Below are 13,965 nucleotides of genomic sequence, written 5' to 3' on the forward strand. Positions count from 1 at the left end.
CCTTGCTCTCTCAGACTTTCTCCTGTGCTGTAAGAAGCTTTGAAGGGAGAAAGTTGACATTAAAAAAAAAAAAAAAAAAAAAAAAAAGGCACAGCAATCTGTCTTTTGAGAATGGATGGGGAAAACTTTTGTCGTGTTTTATATTAATTGAGTTGCTGCATTTGGAAATAACTGTTTTGTGCACTGTACACACCAAAAACTACTCAAAATGGTTTCATTTAGTTATTACACTACCACAGCAAAGCCCCTCACACCTTATGACTGAATCCCTGTGAAGGTCTTACAAATCAATGCATGATTGCAGAAATTGTAGTTTGTTAGCTCTACAGAGCCTAGTGGTCCATGAAAATCAGTGAGCCCAAATTGAAGCTGGAAAATATGAACTAAAACTGCACTCTAAACTAACAATGTGCAAACCACAGGATACTACAAATTATTTTCCACTGATGAAACAAGGAACCCAAGTTTCTGAGTCAGAAGCACAAACTCATGAAAGAAGGGTAGATTTTCACTTTGGCACCTTAGAAGTAATTAAAGAGTGTCCTAAAATCTAATATGACACAATAGCTACCAACTAAAGAGACTACAAATGTTCTTCTGCAGTAAAATCCTACTTTTAATGATCATGAAGTTATAAAATCCACAGTGTTCTGCTGCTTATGCTGGAGCATCAAATCTCTACTAGGTCTCCAGGTGATGTTAATGAGGAAAATGTATTCTCTTACTATCAAGCTCAATTTGAAAGAAATCCCAGCCTTACTTTAAACCAAATCAATTTTTAGTTCTTCCACTGTTACTTCCTCCTCTCAAAACCAAGGAAAAGAAATATCCTGTTCACAGAGCCAGAGGAGGAAAAAAACCCACAGAGCAGTCAGCCTCACCTCCATGGACAGAAGTGAAAATTAATGCAGAAATACCAATCAAACAGCAGGCTGTTAAAAAAAAAAAAAAAAAAACCAAAAAAAAACCAAACAAACAAAAAAGCCATAAAAAAGGGTTTACAGAAGATGAGTCACACAGAAAAATCAAATCACTTTATGGGAGAACCACTGGGATGGCATCTGGGTACTGTCTGACTGCAGCCAGTGAGAGGTAAAGTGCCTTGGTTCTTTTGGAAAAGTGTTTCTACCCTACAGCATTCCAGAGGATCTTTGGAAATCTTTAGAGTTGATGTGTAACAGGCTAGACAAAGAACAAATTGTTCTGGTGGCCCTGTTCACTTCTAGTACAAAAGTTCAGGCTTCCTTGGAGGTTAATAACAAATGTGATATTCTAGATGTGACATTTTATACAGAAATATTTTTAGCTTCAAGAAAAACAGCATTGCTTCAAGCATATGGTTAAAAAGAAAATGCATCCACATTTTTGTTAGCCAAACCAACAGCAATGAAATTAAACAAAGTGGTGACTCCAATCAGTTATTTCAGAGCAGGGTGCCCAAGGAAAGGATTGCCCCTTTCAATGCTAATGGATTGATCACAGAAGCACATGGACATTCTGGCAGGTGACAAATAAAAAGGTTTTGTACATTATGCATTCCATTTAGCAGTGTTTTATACACACATGTATAACCCCAGGTGGCAAACAAGCTGCTTCACATTTCCTGCTGGTAATGTAAAAGCTTTTCCTGTTTAGACAAATTAGACTGTGCAGGAATGAAGGTTTCAAAAAGAGAAGAGGGCCAGAGGTGACAGAAGTGCTTTTCCTCAAGGACAGAGCAATCAGACCAAGCCATGTCACCTAAAGATACACACAAACTACACAGGGAAGAAATTATTTTATTTCTTTATTCACTACTGCCACCAAAAGCTCAGAAAAGGCCAGAGGTGCAATCACTCATGTACCTCTGCATGGCTGTGCACACCCACGTGCAGAATTAAACAAATGAACTGAATTAAACACAAAAGAAAAGAAGTAACCACGTTGGAATTACATCTTTGAGAACAAAGTGAATCAATCAGGGAGTTCCACCAAAAGTAGGCAGGTCCTCAGAACCTCACAGAAGGAGAATACACCAGGATGAAGTGCCATGTGCACTGTCCCTCAGTAAGTTCAGGTTTGTGTCCTGCTTCCCACCCACTGTACACTGAAAAACCCCAGGGACCAAAGCTCAAATACAGTTCCCAGCAGTGAACAGTCACCTGGGGGGCTCCCAGCTCCCAGTGGTGATCATCAGGACAGGTCCATCCCTCAGGCACACAGGATTCCATCCTGGAAGGTCAAACTCCAGCAGGAAAGATGCAGAGCTTCCTCATTCAGCAGCCTGAGACAGATAAATGCACCTGCAACAAGAGTTTATTCAGTGAAAATTTCACTGCTAAATGTGAATGGATTTCTGCAATCCACTTGAGTCAGAGACAGGAGTGGAAAACAGATTTGCTTTGGAACAACAGGAGTTAGACTGAGACACCTTTCAGTCTGCACCAGCCACCCACCCATCCCTCAGCCAGGAAGAAAGGAAAGCCATGGATTTCCCAGGCAATGGTATTACACTACACTGACTCAGGAGAGGCTACAGCTTGTCTACATGTCTCATGTGCATGGCTGGAAAGCCCTGGAAAACTATTAAGCACCAGGAGAAGACCACAGACTTACAGAAATCAAATTCCTTCTTTTTTTCTTTTTTTCTCTTTTTTTTTTCTCCAAGTTGGCAACCACCTCCTCCAGTGGGCAAATAATGTTCCTTTAACACCCCATCTAAACCCCATTCAATATCCAGCTTGGCTTTATGTGGTCCACCCTGCCTAAAATCCTCTTGCCTTGGGGGATTTCCAGTTCTTGCTATTTCCAGAACAAATAACTCTGGATTTCCAACTCCTGCTGTTTCCAGAACAAATAGCATCTTCTCCTCAGGACTGGGTTTCTTGTCTGCAACACAGCTTCTCAGCCTCCACCTTCCAGAGCTTCCCAGACTAATTAAGGGAACAACCTTAAGATTTCAAAACACAAAATGAAGACTTGGGTGTTTTGTTGTTTGCTATCGAGTTCCCAAGGTACCTCAGAGGGTCTGTGGGTAGCTGTGGTGGGTGGGCTGCTTCATTCAAGAAGAATCTCAGCTGACAATTCAAAATCTTTCAGGATCATTTTTCTCAGGAGTAGGCACAGTTCCTAGAATAGTTAGAAAAAGAAAAGGATGTTGGTGAAGCACATTTCACACACTGAGGGGTTTTTTGTGCACTGTATTTTTATAAACACCAGGAAAACAGCTCACTTGACTTGAGAGCACTTGATCCCACTTGTCCCAAATATCACGATGTGGCATCCAATACCAGAATTTTGAATTCTAAGGGACTTTTCTCTCCTTCCTATTCAGACTTAAATAATATTGGAAAATCTGGTTCATTGCTGAAATATCCAGAAGATGTGAAACACAGTGCAGAGGCTTTTTGATGCCTAATTAGGGATAACCTAAATAGGTTCTTTTTGAGTTCTCTGAAATAACAGTAGAATCACACATCTGACAAATGCAAGCATGAAACAATGTGATAATAAACAAGAAGACAAAACAGTACATCAGAAGACCCAAAAACCTTCACAGTAGTGACTGTGGTACTGTTGTGATCAAAAATTGGTGGAGATGGAGTTGCAACTGGAATGCTGGAGTGAGTGGATAATTCAGAATGACCACCAAAGAAACAGTGACCTGAAATGGAATTAATGTCCCAGACAGAGGCAGGAACAGCTGCTGAAAATCCAAGTGGAAGCCTTCTGCAGCCAGGAGAGGCCATAGGCCAGGCCATGGGCATAGCCAAGCACCTGCTTTACAGGGAGATTGAGTTTCAGACACTGAGACGTGAAGGGACCAGCAGAAAAACCTCTGGAATAAAAATTAATTTCAAGGCAGCCTCCTGACTGTGTTCCAGTCTATCAGAGCTGGACAGGGAGGGCCTGCACAGCTCTCTTTAATATGCAAGTTCCTGAAGAAAAAAAAAAGTCAAATTAAGTGTGCATATTTGCTTAGGAATTGGGATTAATATACACTACTGATTTACTGGTCTTTGCAGCTTAAGGTAATTGTAATGTCTTTAAAAGTTTGAAACAAAATTCTGTGTACTGAATAACTTATGCAAATATTGTCATAGAATTTCATTTCTATGCTATTCAAATATAAGAGACTTCACCAGTATTATGCTGCTCCTGTCAACACTCTTATTCTTCAAAAGAACCAATGCAAAAGCATTCCCAGTTAAGCAGTCTGCATCACCATGTCTCCCAGAGGATTAGGAGATCATCACATTGAGAGAAAGTTCCCTTTCACTGACCACAGTCACAGAGCTATGGATATTTTCAGTCACAGACTTACAGACATTTTCAGTCACAGACTTACAGACATTTTCCACTACCCCAGCAACACATTCATCTCAGGTTCCAGCCCTAAATTTCTTGGTCATTTATGAGATGAAAGGCAAAAAGCACAGGTAATGCTGCTGGACTTGTTGAGTGCTCAGCTACCTAGGTGAGTTTCCATCAGAAATAGTGGAAATATGGGAAGTTAACAGAAAAGGAATAGTTGGAGAAGCAAAGCCAGGAAGTGCAATGTATGTGATATTCCCTCTCAGGCATGACAGGGACTCACAAGCAGAGAGTCACAAGGAATTATAAGGGACACAGAAATGGGTGGACAGCTCTGTTAGAATAATTTGTCCCTTATACACGAGGATTGATGTGGAAAAGAGTAAAAAAAAATATTTATGGGTGAAGTGGCTGAGGACCATCAAATCCTGTGAACAAGGGGGGAACTCAAATGAAAGTGGGCTCTACAGAGAACTTTGTGTAAGGGGAAATTACTCCTAAAGCTTCACACATATCTCTGGGAAATGAGAGAAAGACAAAAACTAGGTTGGACAGGGCCTGAAGCAACGTAGAAGGGTGCAAGGTGAAGGTGTTCCTGCTCACAGCAGAGGGATATTCTGCTATAGTCTCTCTTTAGGGGAACATCAATAAATATTCTTTAAGGTCCCTCCCAACCCAGACCATTCCGTGATTTTGCACAGGGGTTGGAGCCAAGATGATGTTCATACAGTGGGGAAGGGAATGTGTTGAAGAGTCCTGCAGAAGTTGAAGCTGAGAACCCAGCTGAGTTTGGATGAAGGACAATTCCAGCACAACAGCACTGCTCCATTCTCCCATGTGGAAGAGAAAAAAGATGATAAAATAATGACTGTGATAGAGGTAAGCATGACTGGAAAGGTTGGTGAGTACCACCTGCAGTGACAGGTACTTTGAAACAAAAGCAGGAGCATTTCAGAAAGATTTTGCCTGGGTTAATGATGTAATTTTTAACTCCTAATAATTATTCAAATTAGGAAAATTTTCACTAGCTCTAGCAGGGTAAACCCAGAGCAACTGAGATTTCCACTCCTCAGTTTCTTTGCCTCTGCATTAGTGTCCTCTCTCCTGCTTTTCCGTCGCCTTTTAATTTCTCTCTTGTGCTTCACTTCCCTTCATCAGCTTCTGCACAATCCAGTCAAAACACCAACCACCACCACAACTTCTGGGCAGCACATCAGCTTCCCAACCCATTCAATTTGTGCTGAATTCTAGAAAACTGTGAGTTGTCAAGTTTGCCTTGATTAGAGGGAGCTTACCCCAGCATCCTCCTGAGTGCTGCAAACATCCTGCAAAGAGTTCCCCAAACCAGACTTGTTCTGAAACACTGTTCTGCAGTGGGGGAGGGAACAGAGAGATTTACAACAACCATAAATACATCCTTAAAAAGCTGTTTTACACGTGACCTGTGACAGTTCAGAGAGACTTGCTATGCCTTGGGTCCAGGAAAATAAATCAATCTGGTTTGTGGATGAAGCAGTAGGTGGCAAGTGCAAAAGCATAAAGGATCACTAAAGGAAGAGAGTCTGATAAATTGGGTAAATACAAGCTTGGGTGTGGGAGTTCGTGGCTAAAAGAGATGCTGAGACACCCTGAACAAATGGAACAACCCACATATGGAAACAGATGAGTTTGCTTTATAAAATATCAATGCTTTAAAATGCCTTGAGAATATATTGATTTTTTGCAGAAAATATCAAGCAATAATACCTAATTCTTCTATTTTCCTTTGGATTTCATATTGACAGATGAACTTTCTGTGTGCTTTAGCGAGTGAAAATGGATAAAACACTTCTTGTGCAAACCACATGAATTTCTTTTCACTCCTACTTAGTCTGAAGTAACCAGCCCTGTAAAAATAGAGCAAAATATCAAGGGAGTTAATTTTTTTTTTAAGAGTTTATTCAGTGGACAGTAAATATTGAGACTCAACAGAATATGAGGTTTCTTTCCTAGACTTAAAAAATTGTTTTCTGTACCTTTAGGGCTGCCAGGTCACAAGGCACCATGTACTGAAGGACAGATGGAAAAACCCACACTGCTCACTCCCTGCCCTGCCCAACATCTGAGCAGGAGAAAGGACAAAACTGAAAGGCTGGGAACCAAACCCAAGGTTAAACTAAGTGTGGCTTCAAAATGCAACTGCAATAAACAACGCAGATATGTGGCCCCATACTACAGAATTTTCTTTATTCCCTTCAAAAGGATGACTAATATCTACTTAATTTATATGGTTAGTTATGAAGTGAAGGAAAAGCATGGCTTCAGCCACTGTCCTCACTTAACTCCAGCCACCAAGGCTCCCACAGCCACTTCCTCCTCATCCCAGGAGAGGAGGGACTCACCCCATGGGGACTGGGGAAGACAAATGGTATCACTTAAAACTTCCCCCCTTTCTCCTTGTCACCCCCAATTTGTACGCTGAGCACGATGCCACGTGGCCCGGAGCATCCCCTGGGTCAGCTGGGGTCACCTGTCCTGGCCATGTCCCCTCCCAGCCCCTGCCCAGCATGTCTGGATGAGGGGCAGGAAAGGTTTTGGCTCTGTGCAAGCTCAGCGAGAGCAGAAACATCTCTGTGCTACCAGCCCTGAGCTCAGCACAAACTCCAACTCAGCCCACACCAACCATGGGGTAGAAAAAGAGCCCTACCCCAGCCAAAACCAGCACAGGTAGAAGCAACTTCTGGAGTTACTCTCCCTGCAGTGGGAACACTGAGTGTGACATGGTTGTCCTCAGCCATGAAATCCCCTTTTCCCTCTGCAAACCAGGGAACCCCAGTATAAGGCAGCTTTTCTCATCTTTCAAGGGAATCCTATTTCTGTGACCACAGAGAGCTGTGAAGCTCACAGAAATACGAGCCATGGATTTCCATGTGTTATTTTTCTGGATAACACAGAGGAAAAGAGTTCTTACACTCTTGTGATATCTAACATCACTTTCCCACACTGGCTGGAACTACTGATGCAAAATAAATTTTCAAATGTGCATAAAGAGTATGGCAGGGTTCTGACACATCAGTCTCTGCTGCCCAATAAGGTTCCAAAGCATCTCACATACTGCACAAGCTTATTAAAAGAACAATTTCAATGTGATCAGACAAATTTGGAAGCCATGGAGTTCCCAGGACTCACCTCAAGAGCAAGGACCACTCCTCAAGGGCTTCCTGCTGGGAGGGGCAATCCTTGGGGTTGGGACACCTTTGGGATGTCAGGAATCAGGCAGTGGAACTCTGAATAAAGCAACAATTACTATCATTGAAGACCATTATTTTGTGTATAAGCCAACTACAAAAATATTTAAATCTCATCACCTTATAGAAACTCTTACAAACTTAGTTGCTATTTCTCCTTAGAATATTTAGGGGATTATTTCAGATGACCCTACGTCTTTTACTTGCCCAGAGAGTCACTGATTAGAGAGAATTCCTGGAATAACCCATATTTGTCTACTATCATGCTTCTAAACTAATCCTCTAAGTATTTTATAAATATGAAAAAAAAATTAAAGAAATCAGTTGGCATAGCTTTGGAAAGCAATCAGAAAAGGCATGAGGCTGTGGTAAACTTTTCCTTGTAGTTTGGTTAGTAAAGAATATAAAATATAAAGCTCCAAATCTTATCTCTTGTGATCACAGACCATCGCAATAAATTATGCTTTTCTTACACCTTCATCTGTTTCAGGCACAGCTTCAGTTCCTTCTGTACCATCCCCAGATCCAAACCTTTAGATTTTACAAGTTAGATATCCATTACATTTTTTAAAAAATGTATTTACTCTTAAAATAGTGTAACAAAATGTTTGGTATTGTCTGTCAAAAGAAATGCAAGTTAGATATGTTTTTCTGTTCTCCTTTAAATCAATTCACTGAAAAATTATATTCTTAGTAGCAGTTCTTGGTAAGAACTTAATTCTATTGCTGTAGCTCTTTGTGAAAATATGAATTGTTTAAACCCTTTCTAGTAATAGCTTACCAAGACAATTGGTTTCCACGTGTTTGCATTTCCAAGAGTTTCCAAATCCACTTTTCTACTAAAAGAAAAGAATACAAGTGCAGGAGAGAAAGTGAGAGAGCAGATAAAGACTTTAGAGTTCAGCTGCACTGCAAAATTGAGTTCCCCACACCACAGCTTTTGTTCTCCATATTCTCCAAGGGGGAGCTGATTTCTGTTTGTCAGTCTCTGAGATCCGTAGCTGGCAAGGAAAGGGGAGGAAGGTGGTTTGTACAGACAGACAAAGCATGGAGCCTGTCTGGACAGACAGACAAAGTTTGGAGCCCTTTTGTCCAGCCAGGCTAGGTCCAGAGCTGTCAGCACCTCAGCTTTGACCCAGCCCAGCAATGATGCTCGGGCTTCATCCCAAACCTAGACTGGCCAATTCCCATCCTCAGCCACAGCCCAGCTCCACAGCTGGGCATTCCCTGCCCTGTGTCACCCCTGTGCAGTCACACAAACACTGTCCCCATGATTTTAGAAACCTTTTACTATGCACCATGGCAGTCACAGCACTGCCTCCCCTCCTGGGAGGGGGCTCAAACAGCAGCAGGCTCGGGGGGACTGTTTAGACTCTATTTCACAGATCACGAAGATGTCTCAAAGGAAAAAAAAATGCAGAGATGCTTGCAAGACCTATAATTCCTTAGCATGTCAGGAAAAGCATGGGCAGAGCACCCCTGGGACAGACCCTTATGGCTGTGTGTGACAGAGCAAGGTTAGCACTCACTCCATTTTATTCACACACTAAATAAATCCCATAGTTATCTTTAACAGGTTAAAACACACACACACAAAAAGCCCCAACAGATAAAGAAGAGCTCTTTCATGTGCCAGCTCAGATAATTATTCTTTTCAAAATCTGAAATGTCATTTATGTCCTGGATGAAATAACTTTTAATGCATTGCATTTAGAACAATCCCTTAACTCTACTACACTGCAGCTCACAATATCATCTGCATTTTCTTTATTCAGTAAACTTTGATGAGTTTTCCACATCCCTCCCTCAAATGCACAAAAAAAACCCTGAGATGTGCAAAATGTTCATCAACTGCAAAGAAAAAATTTAGCAATAAATATTTATATTTCTGCTGTGGATTCAGTACAGATCATATTAAATACCAATGGATTCCATATTTGTAAGTGTAACAGGAAAGTCACATTAAACTTGCAAACTGGAAAAGCAATCCCTCAGCTGCAGCCAGCCTTTCAGAAATGGGAAGGACTTTTAGGAGACAGATGCAGCAGAGACTTTGACCTCTGTGTCTCTCTGCTGGAAAAAATGGATGCAATAGCTAAAAAAAAATAATTGAAACTTTGGAAATATTTGACAAAAAAAAAAATATAAATCCTTCAAGGGGAAATTGTTTTTCTCTCTGTGAAAAACACAAACTGTTCAGAACACCAGTGATCATATGAGCCTGTCACTGGATAAACCCTCATGTCTGGCAGGATGATGAATTCCTGTCTGTCCATCTCTCAGCTGCTTCTTGGAAAACAATCTGAGATTCCAGCTCCTGAAGGCCCAGGCAGGAGGCATCAGGGGTGGCTCTTAGATCCCTGCTGAGCCCTCACCCCTGTGGCTGTGCCCAGGGCGTGTCCCCACCAAATTCGAGGTTCTGCTGCTCTGTCACAGCCTTGGCCATCGCTGGCCACCCCCTTGTCCCCAGATCAGCCACATTCCTTGAGGTTATAAATGCACTGTGGCAGTAAAGAAGCAGAGAAACCTTCCCAGCAAACTCTTCCATTTTTTATTAATAGAATCAGAGCCATCTCCACTGTTATATTTAATTAAAACATCACTTTGCCAGAGCTTCCTTTGCAACTTTAAGACAGAACAATACAACCACTATTTAATACAGCTGAAAGAGTGACAGTGCAGAAAGGCACCTGGGAAAAGAGGATCTGCTGGCAAAGGCATGAGAAATAGGAGCATGAGGGGCATAAAATACACTGAGGTTGTAAGAAATGAAAAGGGAATTTAATATTACCATATGAAAAACTGAACCTATATTTATTCAAATCTGATTTGAGTTGGTCACTCCCACTTTGACAAGACAGAGTTATAGTTAATTTTAGCTTTTTAGAGCCTGTGTCTTCTCCCACTCTGTTATGCTGAAGCAAAGCTGAGTAACCTACAGCTGAGTGGCTCACTGCCCTTCCTGGGAAGTTTTAGGTTGGGTATCAGGGAAGGTTCTTCCCCCAGAGGGTGTTGGCACTGCCCAGGCTGCCCAGGGAATGGGCACAGCCCCGAGCTGCCAGAGCTCCAGGAGGGTTTGGACAATGCTCTCAGGGATGCAAAGTGGGATTGTTGGGGTCAGGAATTGGACTGGATGATCCCAGTGGGTCCCTTCTGGCTCAGGATATTCTGGGATACATCAGAAGTTCTCATGGCAGGGTACAATGACAGGTAACTGACCCCCACATCCCCCTCCCATCCTGCCAGCAGCAGGGCAGCCAGTACCTACAGACCACCTGAACACCTGCCAAGCCACAGAAACCATCCTGCTTTAACAAAAGGCACCTTGCAATGAGATATTTGTGGGGAATGCAAAAGTGAGCACAACTGATAGCCTAAAACCCAGCACTGCTGCACTGACAATCAACAGCCCAGCAGAAATCCTGTGCAACAGCCTGGGGAGGAGGGCTGCTGCCACTGGCTCTGCATTGGCTGGGAAAGCAAGAATCAACCTCAAGAATCAACAGGAATCAAGCACCTTATCCAAACATTTTGTTTCCTGTGCTGGAATCCAGCTGCCAGGGTGGTTGGCCTCCTCCAGCCCCGGAGACAGAGCGAGGAGAACTGGCTGGAGTGACCTGCAAAGAGCCAAGGAAATGCTGCCCTTGGAATGCTCTGCTCCATCAGATCAAACCCCACCTGACAAAAACCTGACCAGTTGCTCTGGGAGACTGAGGAGAGGTTCAGCAATCAGTGGGAGTGAAATGAAAAGCTTGAAGAGATGTTGTCTTAGCAACATTTTCTGATTAATATTTAAAGATAAAATCATTCTCCAAAGCTAATGTAAAGGATGCCAGAGATAAGAAAAAAAAATAATACAGGCACTCATAACATTTTCATAGAAGAAAGTTCTGCCTTCTGTCAGTTGCCTGAATTGTTTTGGGACTGCTTGGTAGGGTTTCCTCTGTTCATTGTAAAACATTCTTTTTATAGAAACTGTTAAGGCAAACCAGTCTGGAAAAACACAGCTGAAGCTCCTCCAAGACACCATGTAAAACAGCACAGTGCCTCAGTAGCCAAAGTACCACCTTTCTTTTTACATATATTAACACACAAGCAGACAACCATAACACTGCTGCACAGACATGTTCTCACTATCAATTGCAGCAGGCAACTTGCACAGGCACCTTACAAACCACAGAGACTGGTAAAGAGTTTTTCACTTTTTATATTGCTTTTTATATTTTATATTAAGAGGTAACTGCTCTTTGTATAGTGACTGATTTTAAGGGTTTTAAGTTTTGTGTGATTTCTTCTGCAAGGAATCTCATTAGCCCAGGGTCTGATGAGATGGGTAGGAAACCCAGGAAACCCTGGCAGGGACCTGGCACAGCACAGGACAGAGTGACAATGTCCCAGGGCTCCCTGCTGCAATCCACCAGGTGGCTGGGCAGCCCACCCAGGTGCTGCCTTCCAGCACTAATCTCTTGGGACAGAAATTCCAATTATTAATCATGTTCAAGAAATTACTTTGTTGGTAAAATGCTCTAGCTCTCATTTAATAAGAGTTCTACCTTAGAAGCATATAGACACTGCCTGATTTTACATTCTTTCTGTGTTTCTGCCAGGATAATGAGAACAGAGCTAAACTGGCAGGTCCCAGATTATTTGTCTCTTTTGCAAGTAGTTCAACACCAAAAGAAAAGAGAAAGGCAAAAAAGGTAACAAACCCTACGTTTTTCTACATTTCCTTTCCTTCTGTTTTGCTTTAATAGATCGTTGCACTCAACCTAAAATTCCACATGAAACCAATTCCATCAGGAAATAAAAGAAAAACGTTTACAAGGCTTTGCTGTGCCCCTTCATTCTCCCTTCTCCAAGACTTCAGGACCCAGTGAGGTTGGTGGGTTCCATCCCCAGGGCTCCTCAGCTGTCCCCTTTTCTAGCCCACAACTCTGTCCTGTGCTGTAAAGGACCCACCTCTGACCTCACTGACCTTCCAGCACCTTGTCCCCAGCCAGTACCAACTCCGTGATTATCATTTTCTCCAGGCCATCAGCTCTGAGGACCTGAAGACACTCCCAACTTTTTGTAACCTGACAGCCTCTGCTGTTCCTGCCTAATTGCAACTTCCTCCATCCACCCATCTCATCTCCATTATCCCCCTGAACAGCCTCTTGAGGCAACTACTGCTGAAGTTGGAAGAATTGAGGTAAATTGCTGGAGAAGATTGATTTAAACACAGGTGATATCTTCATCACCTCTTCCAGCCTGTGAATAATAGATATTCCTTAATTCCCCTCCTAATAACCATTTCTCATTGCAAAGAGGCTCGGTGATCCCTCACTCCCAGGCTCAGCTGAGCACTACAGAAATGCCATTTTTCTATCAGCCACTCAGCACACTTTCAAAGAAAACCTTTAGAGTAATTTCACCATTTTGACTTGAATTTCTTTTTTATGAGCTATCTTACTTTCTCCAGTTCTGGCTTGTAGCCCTGCTCTGCTCCCAGATGGCACAATCCTTCCCCAGCCAAGGACAAGCCTGACATGTCTCTGAAGGCAGGATGTTCTTAATGGGAACAAAAAGGTGGCAGAGCAGGAGGATGCAACAATTACATTTAACTGGCTGGCAATAAAGGATGATCTCCAATACCTGCTGGTAATGCAATCTAAGTCTCAGCTATAGCTGAAAAGAAAGGCGGACAAAGAAAAAAAAATTAAAAGGGCAAACCCTGAAAAGTTTTACCTGTGCCTGATATAAGTGATAAAGTGGAACAGGTAATTACCTATTAACATCAGCAAAAAATAGGGGTTTTGGGGCCAAAATAGCTCAGCCTTGAAGAAGTTAAAAGACTGGGGAAGTTACAAAGAAATAATCAGCACTAAAGAAAAGTTCCTTTTGAATAGATTTCAGAGCTAACAGCGCTGGTTTTAGCTGCAGGGAAAGGAAGTCTACCTAGGTAGGTTACAAAATACATTGTGGGTTTTTTTTAATCTTGCCTTGGGAATGTAAATAATGCATTAAAAATCACTTACATATTAATGATGTCCTTTACAAAAAAGAGAATATCTACCAGCAATTTTCCTCAGCAATTGGGCCAGATGCAATCAGTGCTCCAGCATCAGGGCTGCTCACTGGGCACTCATCCCCAACTCCTGCAGGCCGAACCCAGGCACAGGATTCCCTGCCATGGCCTTCCTCTTCCTTTATAGAGAGAAAGGTTCTGTGAAAGGATGAATTTGGGACAGGAGATCCTCAGGTGTTCAGATATTTAATGTTACAGACATGAGCCAAACAGGACCCTCAAAAGAGTTTTGGGAGGGCAGGGTTTGTTCAGCCTGGAGAGGAGAAGAGTGCTGGGACCTTAGAGTCACTTCCAGTGCCTAAAGGGGCTCCAGGAGAGCTGGAGAGGGACTGGGGACAAGGGATGGAGGGACAGCACACAGGGAATGGCTCCCAGTGC

Source organism: Lonchura striata, chromosome 7, assembly GCF_046129695.1.
Source record: "Lonchura striata isolate bLonStr1 chromosome 7, bLonStr1.mat, whole genome shotgun sequence".
Taxonomy (NCBI): domain Eukaryota; kingdom Metazoa; phylum Chordata; class Aves; order Passeriformes; family Estrildidae; genus Lonchura; species Lonchura striata.